Below are 22,223 nucleotides of genomic sequence, written 5' to 3'. Positions count from 1 at the left end.
TATGTGAAATAGAGCAGAGTGTAGATGTGTGGGTTTGATGGTCATCTTTATATTATATTTGCTTAACATGGCTTGCTTGTGGTGTATCTGGGGAGGGACTGATTGTAGTACAATTGCTTTGGGGAGTGCTGGCATTTGGAATCACACAGGACTTTGTTTCTGGACTGTTGGCCTTCTAAGTACAATAGAATGCAGTGAGGGATAAAAATGACTGAAAATCCCCTTTGCAGTCCTCACTGCATTTTTTGTCCTCACTGGTCATTTAGGGATCACTTGAAGTGTGGGAGAGTTCTATGTACGAGCAGCCATTGAGGCCAGCAGTGCTCTTAACATCTCATTCAACCTCCTACTAGTGAGATCTGCAGAAGACTAAATAAATATTTTTGCAGCTCCAGTTTCATAAAGGAAGTTGCAGCACATTCTGTCACTTATGATGACAGTATTTTTCTTGAAAATTTTATGGGAAATGAGTAAGCTTGCTAAAACTCAGGATTCAAAAATCAGATCTTCAAGTCTGATATGGTTTAAGAAAATGTTTTCTGCTTTGCTTGAGTCTTTCAAGTTGCACTGTCAGACTTCCTCCTGTAAAATGTTTTAGAGAAGATATCACAGGTTACGAGCAAAAAATGCAGATTCGGAAGTTTTTAGCTTAATTTTATGTTCAATGAACTTCTTACAATAAATGGGAAACTGTGAGGAGACAAAATAAATCTGTTTGGAGTCTTTTCATGCATTATTGCCTTTTTGTAAATAAAGCACTGAAGCAGCTACCTGAGTCTTCCACCTTGAGATTTCCACAAGTGCACCTGTGGTTTCTACCTGAGAGGGTAAAAGCTTTCTGCTTATGCTCTTCTCTGTGCCTTTTGCAAGTGTCACTGTACCTGTGGTGGTTTCAGATGGTTTTCTCTTCCCTTACAGAGTCTTACGGTCATCTTTCCAGTTAACATACAACAATCTCTTGTGCTGACTGCTGAACTCTGATCTTTGGCTGGATGCGTGCTTGTTTCTTTAAGCATTTGGTACAGAGTAGACCTGGAGCTGGGTAATTTGTAAAGGCAGGGCATTATTATTATTATTGCTACTTGAAAGGATCCATACTATTTTGCACAGCAGTGTGGTCACCTGGCAGCAGGTCATTAGCATTTTAGGTTCCTTTCCTTCACAACAATATACAACATGCTAATTAGAGGATTTTGAAAGCTAAGCAACGTTTTAAAATCAGACATTTTAATTTGCAGCTTTAATGGCTGTGTTATAATAACTGCCTTGACTCGAGGGAGAAGGGGAGAGAAGCACTTCTCATGTTCCAGTGGCAAGGCCCAATATAACGGAGGCTGACAAAATTAAAAACCTTATAATGTGACCTTTGCCTGGGATAAAAGGCTGTTTCATAACAATTTCCTTTTGTTCTTTGTTTAAGCCATTACTCCAAAAGGAGCCTCCGATTAATCTAAGTAAATGCATCATTACAGTCCTAATCCATGTCCTTCTGTCAGTGTCTGTTTTAATTAAATAAGAAACACTAGCAGAAAGATATCACGCACAAAGCTGTGATTGGAGAAAGAGGGCTGTTTGATCAGAGCGAGATTAAAAAAGGCTTTACTGGTTTGTCCTTTTGCTCTAGATGCCATAATGTAGGTTAAAGGAAGAAAACTTCTCTAATAGTTCAGCACATTGCTTCCCATTACAGTATTAAAATAACCAGATTTACCAATGAAACTGTCCCAGTCATCCAATTAATTATGTACAGAACATTCACAGGCAAATGGCACAGCATCATGGTTTGAATGGCTTATCACATTAATATATTTGGAACTGTGTGCACAGTTGCTCAGAAATTGTAGTCAAGTGCAATTTTTTTTTTTTATATTAAAGCATTGAGGAAGGCTAATTATAAATTTATGTACTTTTTTTTTTGTCCTAGTGACTTGTGGCTTACAGATTGTAAGAGCGATCTATTGCAATCCTCTTCTTTTTTTTAGAAAAAATATTTTTATTTCTCACAAAATCAGGATCATTACTTTAAAGCAATGAAGAATCTATTTAATCAACGTTGCAATATCTAGCTCGTTAATATTGCTAAAGCAATACATATGTAAGAGACTCTTCCTCAAGGTAGTGTTTCAAGATCCCTGTTGTGAGGGTTTTCTCCCATATCCAGGCCATTATTTGATGTAATGAAAAGAGAAAGTGTGCAACACAGAGATTGTTAATTAATTTAGCCTAACAAGATGAAGATAAATGAAGCAAAGCATGGATTGAATGAAGCAAGAGGTCTTATTTACAATTTAATACTTCTTTATATTAGGCATTTTTCAATTTACGAGAGAAAAGATCCTGAGTTTAAAGAAAAACGTGCACTGTGAGTGCATGCAAGACAACTCTATGTGAGCAGTTCTATGAACTGCTGAAAATGCCATTTGGATTAACCTTTAACTTTTAAGTTTTCTTTTTTTTTTTTTCCTCTCCCTTTTCCCCTTTTTGTGGTTTCATTTAGGTTTACAGTATGTTGGCACGAATAATAAAAAATTAAAACCTAAATTTTTTCCCATTGAAATAAATAACAAAGTTCCCATGGGTACTTGTTGCTAGCCTAAATTCGGTTGTTTCTGGTTGTTTATGTTAACCTAGAGACATGGGCTATTTTTGAGCCATTTATATATAGGAGAATGCATTAAGAGAGGTGGCTATAAAACAAGCAAACAACAACAAAAATACACTGTCACAGTTTTAATTTCTGTTCCAAAGTGTAAATCTATTATTGCTTATACAGTATTACTTAAAAGGAGTATGTAATATAATTATTTTTTTAAAATTTGGGATATATTTTTTTCCAGATCGTGCATATCTTAAATAGTTCATAAACAACTGTATGTTTCATTTCCTCAACAATTAATACAGAAAAAAAACTGCAGATATCTTTTCTTCCCAGTCCCAATTTGAAATATAGATTAGATTTTCCTAAGCTAACAGTAAATTACCATTTACATCAGCCGAGTCACTACCATTTCAAGGTGTATTTATTATTCAGTTTCCCAATGTCTAAGCTGAGGAAATAATTTCATAAAATGCATGGCAAAAACTCCAGTCAGTCATTTTTAATAACCAAGCAAACAAAAGAAGTCATGTGTTGTGACTAACATTAACACCTTTATACGCTTATCTATACCCCAAATGCTAAACTATGACCAAAAATTATAGTTTCTGCTTTTTCTTCTTTCTTCTTCTTGTTCTTTTTTTTATGTAATAAATCATCTTCCTTTTTAGAGATGAATTGGATCTGTCCAGTATCTGACCTTCTGTCATTATTTCTGTCTGGAAAGGAAATGCCTTCCTTCCTTTTACAGTATCCAGACAGGACAGTGTTATCTAGTGTCACTGCAAGCATTGGTCTCTACAAATAGCATTATTATGATCCTTCTGTTTTTGTCTTGGGGGTCATGAACAAACCCATGCAACTGCTTCTAAGGATTTCAATAAATAGGACTTTTTATCCAGACAATTGCCTTTTATATTACTTTTAAACAAAACTACTAGTCCATCAAGAGTTTCAAAAGGAAAACAATTCTACAGAGTGCTGGTATGGCAGCACAGACCAATCATTATGGCACCCATTCTCCAGTCCTTTATTTTTCAAGTCCACAACAATAGGTTGTTGATTCAATGGACAAGACCAGAACAATTAAGTTCTCTGTTTAGCAGCAGTGCAGCATTTTAATGCCCTCCTCTAATAATGGTCTCATTATTGTTATTCTAAGACTGGGCCTCAGGAGGAGGAATATTTGCTGGAGGTACGTCATTATTTTGCAAATTTCGATTAGCTCATCATGTTGTCTATACTGTGAAAATCGTAGCTAATTAGGGCAGTCAGTTAGACTACCAGCTTTTGAGCTTATGAGTTAAAAGGTAGCACACTTGATAGGCCAGTGATGTGAAAAAGGTGGTAAAAAGGGGGATTAGAGCTGTTGCCTTAGTAACTCTAACTTCCATCTGTGAGGGAACAATGGACCTGTGTTTCTCCTCCACCTTGGTGTAAAAATTGGTTTTGTTTGGAAAGGACAGGGCTTTTTATGACAATCTGGAATTCAGCCTGAGTGTAGTTTTAGTTGTTAGGAGAGCCCATTGAAGGCTAGGAGAGATGAAAGGTCATGGCGAGCTTCAAGGACATGAAAGGTCATTGTCTCTTGGAACAATGGGGGATTGTTCTGCCCCATTATTTCTAGCCAACCACGAAGTCAGGTGATGGAAGAGATACCACCAGCTTAGTCAGGTGAAACAGGAGAGGAAGATAATGCCCCTTCTGAAGAACAAAAGATAGCTATGATTTGCCTTTATTAAACAAAGTTGCACTTATTTGTGACCATCCTCTGAAAAGGGTTGTTTACTGACTTACTATTTCAGCCTGCTTTGTTCAGCACAGCCTCTGTAGGCCATCACATCTCTGGGAAGCAATCCAATGTGTTAGGAAATGTTGTTTAAGCTTTCTTCCCATGAAGAGGAGCCCCCAGGAGTACCACTGATGCGATACTTAACAATAAATTTAGTTGTTGTAGCTTTCTCACATTATTGGTGCTCCTAAAAGGTTTTCCTTCAAACGCACACAGAATAAAATTAACTATAAATATGAAATAAATTTCCTTCAACACTTTATAGCATCTTATCATAAATTCTACAGCAAATATCAGAGAAAGTTTACAGCAAACTGCATTAGTTGCTGCAGTAGAGAGAGCAGAGACCTACAGTTGTGTTAAAACAGATTTGCTATTGGACTTCTCTTACATAAAGGGAAATAGCTAAAGTCTCTTCTGTGCTCAGCAGTAACTTTAGGTGACTATGTCCTTGTATTTAAGGGAGAAACAAAAATTCTGCAATATTATTTAATAAAACACAGCATAAGTTTAATAAAACACAATTTATGAGGAAAGCATTTCTGTTAGTAGACAAAACTATCATCTCTTATATTTTTTCCCGTAGCATCCAAAAACCCCAAGTAATTGTTAAAAAAAAAAAAAAGGAAAAAAAAAAAAAGGAATGAAAAGCAGGACTTTTCTTATGATTTCTCAGTTTTACAGAATGATGTCTTAGACAACCACAAAACAAGTTTTTGTCTTCCCTCTGTCCACACACAAAGCACATCCCAAGGTCCATCTTTTGTCTCCAAAATAAAGACCAGTTTCTTCAGGTCTAGATTTCCAGATTGCTTCACCTTTTTCTACTAGATCTCTAATACCATTTCCTGGCTTTCTTTTTATAATCTCTTTACTTCTACAGCAGAGCTGCCAAGATGCATTGAATTCTTATGAAACTGATAAAATGTGTGTATAATTCACTCCTATTATTTTGGAAAAATAAACTATATGTAATTATTAGGTATCCCATCTTAAACGGTGCTGACCTTGTTTGAACTCCCCTTTTTAGCTATTCTGGGCCTCTCTTATCTCAGTTTTACTCCCAGCCACTCTTGCTCTTGCTTTCTGACAACACAGATGGACGGCCTTGCACGAACTGATAAGTGTGGTAATTTTTCAGCACAGTATTCAATAATAAAAAATGTTATTTTCAGAGTTCAGCAGATGTGTCATATTTACACGTACGCTGAAGAGGCGAGTAGCTATTTGGGAGCATGCTGTCTTTTGAGCCAGTGGACTTACCAGCTTTCAGCTTGTGGATGCTTTGGTTTACTTAGCTCCTAGGTTTAGTAAGTAGGGCCTCTAAGGAAAAGAAAATCTTAGTTTAAATATTAATAAGTTTTTAGCTTTTTGAAATAATCTAGTCTTAAGCTTCCTCTTTAGAACTGTATTTATTATGTGTGCTTACTTTCAAATATTTTGTTACTTTCATATTAAAATGAACTGCACAGTGTAGGCTGCTGAATGCAAAATGGGAGCTATACAAAGGGTTAACCAGAAGAGAATTACAAATGAACTATCAGGAAAGTTGATTATTAATCCAGCAAGAGAGAAAATATCCTTCCAGTTAGCAAGAATTAGTACCTGAAGAGCTGATAATATTGTTCGGACTGTCGGTGTGGAATGGCAAAGCCAGGTAAGCCAGACATCTTCTCAAAGAAATAAAATCTTTTATTTGCTTTTCACTGAAGAATTCAGATTTTAAAGAATCTTAGTTGATTTACTTAAGCTGTCAGCAGATGAAACAGCATGTGTTGATCCTCAATTTCCTCAAATGAATGAAATCAAATTGTGCTTTAATGTTGCTAAGAAGTACTATGAACTATGGAGCATATTTAACTGTGAAATATCTTAACAGTTTTTTATTGTCTTGTGGCTAAGTGTGAGAACTGATCACAAAACCTGAAGAGTTCTTTGCAACAGCAAACAAATGTACTTTACAATTCTTTCTTTCGTTGTTCTTGAACATATTGTGGAAGTTTATGGAAGCTTTTATGTTGTAGAGCTTTTTCAGGGTTATTAGACTTCAGTTTTCACATAGTATGAATGACATATTCAAATTTGTTTGGAAATGCTGCAAACATGTTTGTTTTCATTATATTTTTTATATTTCAAAATATTTTTTGTATATATATATATATTTTTTTTTTTTCGTGGGGCTTCAAAATCTATGATCTTGAGTTAGAAGAAAATGGATGTTTGGTAAACGTGCCACCATGTTTATATAGAGAATTGCAAATCAAAACATTAGATCAATTGGACATAATCTTCTAATTTTACTGATTTTACTGAAGTCTCCTAACTCTGTCGTGGGAAAACTTTGAAATTTGCCTTCTATATTTATATTGATTATATTAGTCAATAGGTAGTGTGAGCACTTATATTTGCAACAGCCTTCAATATTTTGTTTACTATATGTGTAAAATGTTGTAAATAGTAGCAGCTAAATACCGTAGAACTTAGAAAGTGTTTACAGTGTTGTGTGATTTTTTTTCCTAAGTTGGATGCTGTCACTTGAATTAGTAGCATTTAAAAAAATTCTGATTTGCTTGTAGAATGGTATTAAATATGCGTATAGTGTTGCTAGAATATCTGCTGTGGTGAAAGAGAGTTCGTAATTCTCAGGTTTTAACTTATTTCTATGTAATAGCCTGAAAGCTGCCTGAGATTGTGGTGTTATAAGAATTTAAAAAGAAAAACAACAGATTAAAAGCAAAGCAACCAAAGTCTGGAGGCTGAGCTCCTGTAGCAATTTAGTTCGACATGGAAACCTTTCATGAGCCACATAGAAAAGAAGAAATTTTTTTGATACGGCCTAGGGCAAAGGCGAAAGGGAAAGAAGGGAGGAACATGCCGTGAAGAAAGTGAAAAGGGAAGTGACATTGGTTGACAGGCCTCGCTGTTTTACCTGTGACTTTGGCCTACTTGAGCAGAGGCAGCTGGTGTCCAGCTTCTCTAAAGTGTGGCTCATCGAATTTGAGTAAAGAGAAATCCCAGAATTTCTGAGGAGGAAGCTAGCAGGGCAACAGATAGAGTTGTTTTGGAAGCTCTGCTAAACATTCTGATATTGGGTAGCAAATAACTTGTGGCACATTTTATCCTAGTATTTTTAGAAGAAGGACATCACAAATAAGCTGCTTTGTCTGACTTTGAACACTAAAATCTAGGGAATATATAAAGAGCAAGAAAACCAATGATGCAGAATTATCAACACAGGAAATGATATACGTGGAAAAACAAGATTGTAATTAGTGGAGGAAAGTAAGAAACTGATTAGAGGAATGAAGTTTCCCAGATGTTTAAGGCAAAAATGAAAGTTAAATTAGAGAAGCTCTGCTAACTAGTGTTGGAGAAGAATGCTTGATTCAGAATGGGAAAGCTACTCGTAAAATTAAGAAAGAGCTGGCAACTGAGTTGAGCTCAAATGTTTTACTGCACGAGTGAATCTTTGGAATGCTCTGCTTGGAACATCATCAGGAACAACCAGTGTAGGTCTGTGGAAAAAAAAAAAACAGCAAAACAACAGCAGCGCAAGCCCAACAAAATTGAACTTGCTGTGTGACTATTTGGAATGATCAAAGGTTGTTGTATTGCTTATGTGCATACTAATCCTGAAATTAGACAAACTGGGTTTTGTAGAAGTATTTCAGGATTTACTGTATTTTCTATGCACATGTAGCTGACATCTGAGCTCTAGCACTGTACTGGTTCAAGTGACAGACTTTAATAATTATTTTCAAATCCATTGTTTTAGTTTACTAGCAGAATCCTAAATCACCAAATGCCACCTACCTGCAACTAAAGAGAAACAGTCTTGGAAAACCTCAGCTCTAAGCCGCTGTAAATTATCTGTTATTTAACTTTATAATTTATAGGGATATGATAAAAGTAATATTCTTAAACATAAAAAGAAGAAAAAAGACCAGAAACTCTTTTGTGCTCATTCCAGTGATTCATTACAAACATAACAGTATCATATAAAGTAAAAGAGTCCCCCCACAGCCATTTCTTCAGGGTTCTACTTTTCCTTGCTTTTGTGCCAGTTGTAGCTTTTCAGTTGTCTGTTTAAAACAGAAGAAAATTTAAAAAAAGTTTGCCTTAGCTTGATGTGTCTGGAATAGGTTGATAAGAACATCATCTGATTTAGTAGAACTAGTTGCATGGAGCATGGTAAGTGAAATTGCTGCCTTTTCTTCAATGCAGACTGCCTTGCTCCTGGCCGGCTCAAAGGCTTGAGGCTTTGTGATGAATTTCCAGAGTAATTTCTAGAGGTTTCTGACTAACCAGCTGTACATCTGGAAACAGCTGCAATTTAGGGGCAGCTGCTGAAGCAGCTTACCTGAGGCGAGCAAACCCTTCCCATTATGATGTGGTTGGGACTGTAAGGCGACACAGTCCGTTGGATGGACCTTGAATGTTGCTTTATTCTCTACTTTATAAAAGCCTGGTGCTAGCAAGGCGATTGTCTGCAGAAACAGATGGCCAAAACAAAGGTTAGGCCAGAGTTTTTTGTTTCTTGGACCACACCTCATCTTTGATGACAGTACTGGAGAGAGAATATGCTTCAGTTCATTAGGAGCTCAGTGAGGCTATGTGGCTAACACTGAAGTATTTTATAAGATTCAGTGTAAAGCTGCATAGTTCAAGGAAGCTCATGTCTTATTAGCTATGGCTAAGGTCAGTTATCCACACAATGAGGGGGAAACTCTTTCATAAACAAGTAGATAAATATGGTGCAGCTGGTGCTTCGCTGTGCTTTGGGCTACTGCGTTACCAAAGGAACTCACAGTCAGCTCCAGCTCTTGAAGAGTCCTTGCAGAGCATCAGCAGCTTTGTGTGGCTGGATGCAAAATTACTAGGTTGCATCATAAAAAAAAAGATAGATTCAGGACAAGAGAGACAAGGGAGGATATGTGTAGAAACACAAGTCTACTTTTAGAAGAAGGTAAAATTTCAAATGTTAGAACTGAAAAGTATTTAAGCCTATGAAATTGAAACAACTAAATAAAGCATACCACTAAGCCTAATGTTTTGTGGGTTTTACTCTCAGCACAAGCTGCTAAGTATTCAGTGCTTTTAGAAAATTCCAAGGTTTGTAGGTATCCATCATCTCTTGATCAATCACTGATAATGTAGAGAGAAATCTATGAAGATTTCATTTTGGCTTTGGGAATTGCATTTTTACCCTCTGATGGAAAACAGTATTTTAAACAGCTGCAAAGGGAGAATAGCATGAAGAGCTAATTGAATATGTAGTTAGGGGAAAACATTTTGTTCCTTTTTCTCCTCATTAGAAGTTACGTGTGTTCTTAATTATATCCTACGTATTTTAATACTGTTTTAAAAGACTCATGAAACAGTGAATTTTTGAAGACACATTATTTTATTTTCAGCTACTAAGTCCTAGAGTAATCGAGTGTATCATTTTTTTTTGTCTGAGTATGGTTTTGTGGTAGAAATGGAGGATAGTTCCTAACATCCACAGAAGAGTAAAACGTAATCCCCTTATTGTTTCGCTACACAGGCTTTGGTTGTATTTTGTAGATGTTATGGAGAATCCATTAGCATTTCTTCCAAGATAGCACAAATCAGCATTTGTGCAGTTATTAATTATTGCAAATGTCTTAATTTTAGCTGAAAAGCCACCACCACAACAAAAATACACACACACACACACACACAAAACAGCAAAACCCAACAAATTAGCTCCAATTGTATTCACCCAAGTTTGTGAGACCCAAAGGACAATAGATTGACTGTTGTCCCACAGACTGCTCTATTTTATTAACCAGACTGATGAGGTTGGGCTTTGCAGGTGTTCAGTGTAGGAGGTAAGCAGCAGTATTCCTGCAAAACAGAGGTTTGTCAGGACGTCTAATTAAACAGGACGGACTGACCAACCTCTGTTGTCCTGGGAGAAAGGCAAAGTTGGGTGCTCCTGTGCTATAATGCACAGATGCTGCTGCTGCTTAGGGACATCAGGAAAGGAGATGATCTTCTTTTGGCCTCTCTGCCGAATGGATAGGGGTGGCTCATGTAGGCTGTATATCACAGTTCCTCTGACATGTAGTAGTTTATGTGCATGTGCAAGTCTCCTACCATTTTACGGTGAGAGAATCATCTATTAAACTTGAGTGTGAATTACAGCAGGCAAATCCTAACTATTTACATTCATTTTCTTTCAAACAGACTTTTCATTGTGACATTTATTTAATTTAGACTTAAAGATATTTGTTCTACTCTCCTATTAACTTGGATTAAAAAAGACACAACGTACACATAAGCATACATCTCAATTTTCCCATGGAAAACGTGACTTAAATCATACATGTCTTTGTTCTTCTTTTAACTGGGGTAAGCTTTCAGCATTTATTGGAGTAACTAATTTATTGGAATTCCTAGTGCTTATGCTGAATCATTCTTGTCCGTGATTTTTCTTTGAGAGAAATATTTTTAGTACGTTATTTTTTATTCTCTCCCCTTCTCCCTTAGTCTGCTTAGCACTATCATTGTATTAGGGGCATACTTTTGAGGCAAAAATAACTAGCTGCTGGTGACCCCGTGCAACTGTCTGGTAAGCAGTGTTGCTTAATGTAAAGGTCAGATAAAAACCTGCAGGAGAGAAATATTGTTTTGTTTTATGTTCCTGGTAGGAAGGGAGCTGCTATGTTATAAGTGAGAGAATAATAACCCTCCCTGCTTGTCAGGATTCAGACCTGGGAGCTGAGTGCATGCCTGTCTAGATCTTCTACATTGAAGAAGAAGCAAAGTTTTGGAATTGTTGTCAAAGTCAGCTAAAGCAATCAGGAATAGCAATTTGTTTCGGGGAGGATCAGGTTCTACTTTAAGTTATGTCAATATTGTTCTGAAGTTAGTTTATGAACTTTGCTATGATTATGCCCTCCTGCATCCTCCAACTGTGACATGCAATCCAGAGTTACTGTGCCATGTCTTATGCTAGCTGCCTGTAGCATGCAAGTAAAATTTGTGAGAAGTGACTACTTCATCTTCTAGTATCAATAGTAACACCACTATTGTGTGTGAGATGTCATTTTTTCATTTCCCTAAAATCGATGTTTTCAGGGAATAAATTAGAAATGCTGATGGGCGTCATGAAAAAAAAAAAAAAGTATTTATGTGCTGTCAGACCATTAGCCTTTAAGGCTACAGTCAACATGCTTAGCTGGTAGGTGATTGTAGAAGTCTTGGAAACAAAATTGCCTGCACACTTTCAACAGCATAGTGGGTGTTGAAATATAGGAAGATTGATTTACTACATCTGTACCATTGAAACGCAAGTAATTCTTAGTTGAATTTTAATTCATCAGTGGTGATGTTCTGATTTTAATTCTGCATCTCCAGCAGTGCAGCAACTCTTTTACTTTTAAAAATGTGCCCATATATCTGAATAGATCTTCATAAATTCTTAAAACTGTACAAAATGGCTGAAGCCAGCCAAGTCTAGAGAGAACGAACCATGCAGTAAGCAATTAAGAGAAAAAATAAAATTTATGGTTATTTTAAAAATATCCAGCTTTGTTAACTTGAACAGCAATTGTTAGACCTAGATTAGGAAGTGATCAATCCTTTAGAATATTTGTTAGTAAAGATTTTGTTCTTGCAGTATGATGTAGACAATGCAGTCAAATAGTGACTATATTAGTTATTGTAGGACTCCTTACTACCAATTAACTTAGTGAATTCCTTCCATATTCTCTATGTCTGTCCAATCAGTGTCTAGGTGTACCTAGGTTATATATTTCTTTTAAGTCTACATGTTTATGTATGTATATATAAGCATACACAGAAATACATGATTAGTGCCCACATACAAGTCTGTGCTGTCCTCTATTTATGTAAAAATGTATATTTACACACATATACATGCATCTAATATACATTTATATACACATACATAATAATGTCTTATATACTTTTCATGTTAATATTAGATACAAAACTTCATACGTCTATGTATACATATGTCTGTCCTGTGCATCATTCCACTTGCAGAGATGACATTCTGGATTTTAGAGGAGCAGTACACTATCAGCCAGAATATTGAGAATTGATTAGTTCTGAGTCTTCCAGAACATTGGTAGCAGTTTAAAGGGTCGAGACAGTTCCAACACGTCAATGGTCTTATAACCATCCTGACAATCCACCTTGCACCTTCAGGACTCACAATTCAGAGAGGGAATTGGACGTTGTACTTACATATTACCTAAAATATTTATTAAATTGCTTTTAGAGATTACAGAGATCATATAAAGGATCTCTGTCAGCTTGATTTCCAGCCCCTGCCCCCCCTCCCAGTAACTTAAAGAAAAAAGCTATCATAGACCAATTTCCATTCCTTATCTGTAGAAGTAGCACGATCATTAACTTGATAAATCTCACCATGTGAGGTGTCCCCTAATTTATTTGTTAGTCTGCAGTACAATTCCTTTTCTTGCTATTTGTGTTGCCTTTTCCTCTGTAATACAATAATCTTCTAACCTGTATTCTGTTGTTGTTGTTGTGAAAACTGTAAACAAACTGAAACAAAATAGCTTTCAGGTGCTTTTTTTGTTTGCTTGTTTGTTTGCTTGAAAATAGTTCTTTATGATTTTATAGTTTTTGTCTATAAATGTTTCCTGCATTTTTTTTCCAGTATTAATCCTTCTTTGCTGATCAAACCTTTCCAGTTAGAAGATGTGTTTATCACTTTTCTCTCAAATAAAAGATAATGAAGTACACATACTTTACAGCTTGAACATATATAAAACCTTTTTCTACACCCTTGAAGCCGATGGACAGGTGATCAATCCCAATGTCGTTTCTTTTTATTTATACTCTGAAAGAGAGCTTTTCTGCTGAAATATTTGTGCCTACGTTTTTTAAAAGTCTTACAGCAGATGGCTCTTAAATTACCTCTCTCAGTTTGTAACCATGGAGAAATACAGTTGAAAATTTGGAGAAATATAATCCTTTGTTACACAATAATTTTAAGTTACTGTTTGAAAAACATTTATAGGTTGAAAATCATGTATTAAATAGTGTTATAGCATGCTATATTGTACTTGATAACAAGCACAGGATATAATAGAGGAACACGGAATGAAGAATCTAAACATACACATCTCTTAATCTGGAAATTTTAACTATATAGGAGGAGATCTAAGAGTGAACATAACCGAGTATAAATCAAATTGGCCCTTGATTACACTTAACCTTATTATGAAAGCTGATTTGGAGGCAAACTACCAAATGCTGTCGTTTTGATATAAATAATTTCACTCTCACCAGCTAATTAATTGAGCTGAACATTTCATCTCACATCATACTTAATACTGTCTAATATACAGAGGCTAAGATTTAAACTTTATTTTATTATGGAGTCCTATGATGTGACTCTTTCTTTTTTCTTCTAATCAGTTTATTCTGTTTTTTTCCCCCTTTTTTTTCTTCTTTTCTTGCTACTCTAAGATAACAGCAAACTAAATTATATATTTTTTTTCCTGCATTTGTCCATTTTTAATTTTTTTAAAAATATATTATTTCAGAAAGCAAAGATTCTCATGGAGTTACTGAGATTTGTCTTTTTTCCCCTTTTTTCTTTTTTCTTCCCCCCCTCCACCCCCTCAATTTGTGTTTTGTGAACATAAGGAACAGGGAAGCCAAAAAAGCTTTCTTCATAAGATAGGTGAGGCCTTTGATACAGCTTTTATATATATTCCAAAAAATATGCCACAAGCCTGCTCTGAATGAAAGGACCAGATAGTATCTTACCTATACAATTGCTGGAATTCTTGTGCCATTGGTAAAGATTTGCTATTGCCATGAGAGCATCAACCCATTTTATTGAACCATTGAACATGTGCACTTGTGTTTACTGGTGACCTGAGAATCCTAGACTAGTTAGAAAGGGATAAAAGAAAGCTTTTGTATTCCATTTTGGTTTCAAGAGCTTTATTCCCACTGAGCAGTGTTTTCAAATTAGTTCCACATACTCACGTAGGGAGTCATTTTCTGCTAGTTGATTGTGGGCTCACTGATAATGGCTTAACAGCTTTGCTGCTTTAGCTTGCAGATCTTTATTTTTTTCTTATATTGTAATTCTGTTTAATACTAGTGACATATTTGAATGCCCAAGTATTTCTCTCCAGTCCGTGGAGTGGGGTTATTTGAATTCAGAGAAATCTCATTAAAATCATTAAGCTCTATACAGGCATCTGCACTTCATTTATAAATTACATACACCAGATTATAAGATCAAGCATATAATTTTCAGAGTTTAAAATTTTTATTGGATCAAGTTTTTTAATACACTAGTTTGTCACCTAAAAAGCCCTTTTTCACTGGTACTTTTTCTCTGTGTTCTGATAACAAGCATGGTGCAATTATCCAACCTTTGTTATTCAATTGTTATGGTTTATAGGTTGATAACCACCCTGTGAGCCATGGCGTGGACCTTCCCCTGCTGCATTCTCTCAAAAACAAAAACAAGAAAGAAAGAAGAAAGAAACCCCTCTCCACTAACCATTAAATTGTAGGACGATGTAGAGATAAAAGCAGAATCTCTTTTTTGCTTTCCAAATATTTGCCTGGCCTTCAAAAGCTATTTGCCTTTTGTGTTTATATTGGATTTATTTTTTTGGCCTGCATGCAGAAAGAGAATGATACATAATGAATAATGGACAATAGAGAGGGAAATGTTTTCAGCTTTCACATCCAGCCTATGTTTTGTAATTTTTTTTAAATGCCATCTACTTTTATTTAAATAGAAATTGCTGAGTATTGTAAAAGGCTGTAAATGTGAAAGTGTAAGATAAAGTACTGTACAGGCAGACTATCTACAGGTTGACAAGCTGTTATGAGAGTTGGTAGAGTGCCATTTTCTGCTATGAAACTTTGAGACTTCACATTATTTCTGTGTGTGGCAGAACAATGTAAGTTTCAGAAGTCAGCGTTCTGTCATTTTCAGAATTCTTGCTGCTCCTGAAAGAGTCAGCTTCGTATCTGTAAAGTTTTATAAATCTTCACCTGGGAAAAGGAAAAATGCTCTGGTTGAAAGCTGAGGTCATATAATCTCCAGGAAACTGGCAGCCTATGGCCTGGAAAGGTGAAAGGTGTACTCTGCTGGGTATAGAACTGGCTGGAGGCTGAGCCCAGAGAGTGGTGAATGGAGTTAAACCAGCTGGTGGTTGGTCATGAGTGGTGTTTCTCAGGAGCTGGTATTGGGGCCTGTTCTGTTTAATGACTTTATTGATGATCTGGGTGAGGAGATGCAGCCTAAGTAGGTTTGCAGATGACACCAAGTTGGGAGGAAGTGTTGATCTGCTTCAGAGTAGGAAAATCCTTTAGAGGTATCAGGACAGGCTGTATTGATGGGCTGAGACCAGTGGGATGAAGTTCAACAAGACCAAGTTCTGGGTCCTCCTCCTTGGTCCCAACAACCCCACGGATAGCTACAGGGATGGGGCAGAGTGGCTGGAAAACAGCGCAGAGGAAAAGGACCTGGGAATGTTTGTCAATGCTCAGCAAACATTAGCCAGCAGCGTGTGAGGTTGCCAAGAAGGCCAATGGCATCCTGGTTTGTATCAGAAACAGTGTTGCCAACAGGAGAGGGAGGTTATTGTTCCCCTGTACTCAGCTTTGGTGAGGTTGCATCTTGAGTATTGTGAGTATTGTGTTCAGTTTTGGGCTCCTCACTACAAGAAAGGCTCCGGTCTACACTACATCCAGGCTCTGGAGTGTGTCGAGAAGGGCAATGAAGCTGGTGAAGAAACTGAAGCACAAGTATTTTGAGGAATGGCTGAGGGAATTGGGATTGTTTAGTGTGGAGAGAAGAGATGGCACAGGGGAGACCCCATTGCCTTCTACAGTGACTTGAAAGGAGGTTGTGGCAAGGTGGGGATCAGCCTCTTCTCGTGGGTAAGGGGACAGGACAAAAGGGAACGGCCTCAAGTTGTGCAAGGGGAGGTTTAGATTGAATATTAGGAAATGCATCTTCTCTGAAAGAGTGGTCAGACAATAGAATGGGCTACTCAGGGAGGTGGTTGAGCCACCGTCCCAAGAGCTGTTCAAGAAATGCACAGAAGTGGTATTAAGAAACATGGTTTAGCACGCCACATTGATGGCAGCTGGACAGTTGGACTAGATCTTAGAGGTCTTTTCCAACCTTGATGATTCTATGATTTTATCTTTAGTTCTTTCCCTCTGGATGGCACAGGAGATTCCTTTGAACCTGTGTTGTATCTCATGGATTTTTTTCACTGAAAGAGTTTATTTCTCATATGATTTGACGTAAAAGGTCATATTCAAGTGAGGGACCTGTTTTGTGATCACTCTTCCCAAGCTTATCTCCTCTATTGCTCATCTTGTTCCCTTGTCATGTAAAATACTATCTTGTGATTTTGCTAAACAGTTGAGCTGGAAGTGTTCCCCAAATTTATTTACTGTACTAATCAATGAATTTGATGCCAATAACTTGAGACAGATGTGATTCAGTGATTGAAGCGTCTCAATTAACATACATTAAAAACATATATATTTATAATGTATATAAATATATTTCACACATGTATGTCATAAGGCCCTTAGTATGCTACAGTTTGTGAAAATTACAGTCAGTTAATAATGTGTCAGCTCCCCACTGTGTGCTTTGTAGGACACTGAATGGGTGTTACATGATTTATTTGCTAGATTTTGCAGGTTTTTTTGTAGTGTTCCAGATGCCTTGTTGATTGCTTGGTGAAGCCTAGAGCATGAGTTTCCCTCCTGCAATGTTTAAGTTTTTCTGCATTTTCTTAAAAGTATGACAGTCTCAAAATTAGGAAATACTACTTTTCTGAAAGAGTGGTCAGGCACTGGAATGGGCTGCCCAGGGAGGTGCTGGAGTCACTGACCCTGGAGATATTCAAGGAATGTTTGGATGTTGTGTTGAGGGACATGGTTTAGTGAGAACTATTGGTAATAGGTGAATGGTTGGACTGGATGATCTTGTAGGTCTTTTCCAACCTTGGTTTCTGTGATTCTGTGAAAATCAGAAAATCACTTCCTCCAAACTTCATAAAAAACATATTCTGCTTTAGTGAGAGTATTGTTTGTAATTTAGATGCACATTTGTGTGACAGTCCTAATGTACTTCATAGTTTTTTGAATTGTAGGGAGTGCGTTCATAATGAAGTAAATGTATTATAAGGTTGCTAGAATGAGCACAATGATCTCAGTAATTTGTACACTTCTGTGTGATTTTATGAAAAAAACAATAAACCAACCCACAACACTTAATCCGCATTTATTATCACTGTCTGTAACACAGTAGGATCCCCTCTCCTTTTATCGCTTCCACTCTGATATGTTTTCTTGACTTCTTCATATCTTCTCATTCTTTCATTCAACTGATATGGCATATTGATAAAAGTGAGGTCATGCTTTTGCTTGTAGATTTAGGAAGTGGGAATGCCCAGTTCAGTTTCTCAGTTCACTTTACTCATTGTAATTCTGGTGATATTTATGCAGTCTTTTGGGATCACAGTGGAGTGTTTCTGTTCAAATTTTTGCATCTGTTCTCCACAGCACCCAGGCTTGAAAACCAGTTAGAAGGTATTGAAATATATATTTTCAAAAAGCATAAAATCCTGAAGATGGTTGATGTCTGGAGATAAAAATTGGTAGTCTCAAGATACTAGCTGTTTAAGTAAGCTATAGTTACTAAAGTTTCTAACGTCCTTCTTTTTGTAGTTTTAATGTACAGTACATATATAATGCATCTGTTTCTGAGCCTGGGTGTGCTATTTAGTATCTAGAATGAGATAAACATTTATAATGCTTGGCTTTCAGATTTAAGTCTGAGCAAGGCAAGAGCTCAGTTAGGTCTGGCAATAACAGTTCTCAAATGTGGAGCTTCTGAGAACTTGCTTGCAAATTGAAGGATTACTTCACCTAGCAAAAGTGATAAAGAAACTTACCAGAGTTGCAAAGAATCATTTCTGCAAATGTCACATAGAAGCAATTACAATGGAATCAAAATATTTTTAGGATAGTTTGGAATTTTGGAGGTAGCTGAAAAGGACTGTTAAGGATGGGCGTTTGAGATGTATATTTCAGTTCTACCTGTCTTTGATTTATATCTCATGTCCTCTGGTGAGTTATAGGCTTTAGTTCCCTGTCTTGTTTCTACTGATACCATATATCAGGAGAGTGAAGCTCAAAAATTTTTCATCTCCATCCTCTCATCTTACTGATGGAATTATAAGCCTTATTTTCTTTCTGTTCCTCTTGCCAATTTTGTGTGTAATTATTAATACAAAGTAGGACTGGTAGAAATTTCTAGGATTAATATCAAGCAGGCATTTATGTTTTAAACTTTGTTTTCTCTTAATTTACAACTTCACAAAGCTCTGTTGTTTAAAATTCACCTTTCTTACCTGTCCTATAAATCCATATTTATTTTGTACACTTTACTTTAGAAGTACCTGAGCAGTATTATACTAATCTATGCTATTAAGCGTTTCTTGTACGTAGAACGTAGTAGTCATTTTCTTTTTATCTTTCATCATTTTTTTCTTGTTATTTATATATTTGATTGCAGTTGCATTTCTTTGTGGAAGGTGAATCACCAGTTTTCATAAGCAGTCTGGACTGGCAGACTATTTGTATCCTAGCCCAAAATGTGGAAGGTTCAGAATACTAAATTAATAACTGATCATTTTTGTAACATTTCTGGCAAACACAGAGGAGGTGCTCATAGTGTCTTACAATGCAGGAGTCATTCTGTGCAACCTTTCACTTGGTCTTGAGTGCAAGCTTTCAGATTGGCACCAGGCAGCCACCCAGTCCCTGTCAGACAGGTTCGCCTCTCTTTCACAGCTCTGAGCATAACCTGGTCTCTGAGCTTGTTTCCTCATGGCTGACTTCTTTTTTTCCTTCCTTCCCACTCACTGGGTACTAAGAGTAAATTCTTGATAAAGTCACCAGTAGTGTCCAGGGCGTTTCTTGATCCTGTCAGTGGTCATTCAGAGCAAGGATGATAGAGAGTGGGTCCATAGCATCGGGATAAAGACTCTTAGAACTGGCGATGTCTGCGTGAGCCCAGGCAGAAATGTGGGTACTGTTTCCTCTCAACTGTCCACAGATTCTGTGTAGTAGAGCTGCACCCTAAAATACTTCGAGTGAAATCCTGATTCTGTTGAAGAATCAGGGCACTTAGGCATTATTTTTATTTCACCAAGGATTTCATCATTACTTTTACTTCTCAGCTGTATTTTGTGGTGGTGATGGGGACTCTGAACAATGATGAATGTAACTTCACATTGTGAAATGAATTCTCTACTAGTTTCATCCTTGCCTTTTTCCCATTTGGATAACTGTAAGTGATGTTCTCTGTTAATAAGTGTGTACTTTGTCTAAATTGAATTTATTTTTCTTTTGACATACATACTATTTTATCATCCCCTTCTGCCCTTTACCACACAATACGGCACTGTTATGTTGGTGGAACATACTTAATCTTCAGTATGTTGTATTTTAGTTCTACTGTTGCTTTCTCATTTCTATATGGAAAACCTGTCTTTGTTGGCTCTTAAATCATGGGTTAAGCCCTTATTGAAAACATATTCTGTACGTACTACTTGCTAGAGAAAAAAGTTCTTTTGAAGGTATAGGCTAGGCATACAGAGATGCTTGACTATACAGTAAAAATTCAGAGGTTTCCTATATGTTATCTAAAGCTAGATATATACCCAATTACTCAGCATCGCATCATAAAAGAGATGCATACTATGTTCATGTCTGTCAGTGCCTTAAGTCATCATTCTTCAGCCTTTTTTTAAATTCTCTTTTTATTGAAACCAAGAAACAAAAAAAAGACCAAAAAAAAAAAAAAAAAAAAAAAAAAAGCAAAAACAACATCAATTAGATGTCAACATGACATCAAAGAGCATAATATATAATGAAAATAAATGTGTGATCTGGTGACTCAATGATTTCTGTCCATATAGCATTTACAGAGAAGTAAAGAATAGGCATTAAGTAGCTACACATCTGCACTGAGGAAAATATGTAACATAAAGCTGGCCATAGTCACAGCACTAGAAGATTCTTAGCTGAGATTACCTAGAAATGAATAACATGCTGAGGGGAAGCCAGTTTCCAACAGACAACATGCATTTAGAGATTAGTATACTGAACAATGTTCAGGTTATATATTTTGTTTTAATACAAAAAATTAAGGAGGGAGCTGTTCTGTTTGTTGGCAGCAGGCCCAAGTTCATAGATGGGTGTGTAGCGCAACTGCACACAAAGGGATGCAAAAGTACAATCAGAGAGAAAAAAAACTTTCACAGTAAATGTAACTATATGTTGGAAGTATTAAAAAGAATACTGACTCCAAGCCTATTGCTGTACAGGCTGAAAGACACGTGAAAAAGCCGCTTTGTATAAGTGGTAAGCACATAGAAAAACACTGAGAATCAGCTAAGCCTCTAAAACAATAATCTGAGAATTCCATTCATTATTATAGTAAAGAGCATCATAACTTTAAGGTAAGTAGGGAAGGGGGAGAGACTGTGAGACTGTGGGGGTGGGAACTAGAGAAAAAAAAAATAAAGACACAAAAAACAGAAAGATCCAGAATCAATCACAGTCTGTTATTTGAATTTGTTGTCCATTTTCAATGGAGTGATAACTGCAACAGCTCAGCCTGATCTGGATCAACACTTCCCTTTCTAAGGAACTTGGATGTGTTTCACAGCTTACATCTGGACAACAGAGTACAGGGTGAAAAAACACGAGAATACATCATGTATTCTCCTTGCATACTTAAAACCTGGATCTCACGTAAAATAAATGTAAACACACAAAAATGTACATGTACAAGTATATGTATCTACACACACGTTCAAGTATATATAATTCCAGTTCCACATGGAACTTCTCTTTTTTTTGCAGAGTTCACAGATCTAGTACCTCTCTCCAGCTACTTAAGAAGCTTCTTGTTAGAATTTTGTTCCTTTTTTTCCAGCCAGTTGTCTTTTTATGCAGCGGGGCATCTGAGATCTTTTTTTTGTTAGTCTTTCGCATAGCTGCAGGCTTCAAAGAGGGTGATAATTCATTGAACCTGGGAAACAGAGCTTTTTGTGGGATTGGGCAACAAGTAATTAAGTCTTTATCATTTAGATCAGTGATAACTTTGGGGAAACCACTTGGTTGATACTGTACATCGCATTGGATGGCCGTGTGTCATCCGGGTGGTAACAAAACATGCTTTTCCCAGGACATGTAGCTGGTGACTATGGATGGTGCGAGTTATCAGACTGCTGAGGCTGTGGGGAGAAGCAGTTCCAAAGGGTAAAAGAGTGGTGTACTGAAACCTCAAAGGAAACTTAAGAAGGGATGGTGTGAGTGTGTGTGTGTATGCATTTAAGTCTGAAGCCAGAAAACTATGAGGGCTATGTGGAACATTTCCTGGAGCTTACCACTAATAAATATGGTGGGATTGTCAACCCTGCTGTGCCCATACCTTCCGTATGGGCCTGTGCCAGTGCCCCTGTCATTGGTGGCTGGTGTGGCCTAACCAGAGGTAGGACCCTGTGGCAGAACCCTCACCGCCTTCCCTCAGCATCACCCTGGCTCCCAGAGGCGGGGCTGTGACCAGTGTGCAGCACCACGTTGTTGGGCTGTTAGGGTGCAGGGTTTGTGGGGAGCTCCATTCTGTCTGCCCTGTTGAGGCTGTGAAAGGCTAGCACTGGAAACTAGCTTAATCGCTTTGGTTATTCATGCACTCATTTGTTTTGGGTGAAATAAGAGTAAATCACCAACTGTTATATC

At 36.9% G+C, this 22,223-nt stretch overlaps 1 protein-coding gene across 8 annotated transcripts in view; it reads left to right on the top strand.

Annotated features, from left to right (window-relative positions):
* SOX6 (SRY-box transcription factor 6) overlaps positions 1-22,223 on the top strand; it is a 366,018-nt gene that overhangs the window by 97,132 nt on the left and 246,663 nt on the right. For 6 of the 8 annotated variants that reach the window (XM_042813505.1, XM_042813504.1, XM_042813501.1 and 3 more), the window contains exon 1: positions 5,575-6,045. The exons of the other annotated variants lie outside the window; for them this stretch is intronic. The gene's annotated coding sequence lies outside the window, so the exon portion shown is untranslated. Of the gene's footprint in view, positions 1-5,574; positions 6,046-22,223 lie in introns of those variants that run through there. 8 annotated transcript variants of the gene reach the window in all.

The sequence above is a fragment of the Centrocercus urophasianus genome, unplaced genomic scaffold, assembly GCF_019232065.1.
Source record: "Centrocercus urophasianus isolate 14NV4802_14NV808 unplaced genomic scaffold, USGS_Curo_1.0 seq_14, whole genome shotgun sequence".
In the NCBI taxonomy this organism is placed as follows: Eukaryota; Metazoa; Chordata; class Aves; order Galliformes; family Phasianidae; genus Centrocercus; species Centrocercus urophasianus.
The sequence above is the reverse complement of the archived record's forward strand: the minus strand, read 5'-3'. Positions and strand labels throughout refer to the sequence as shown.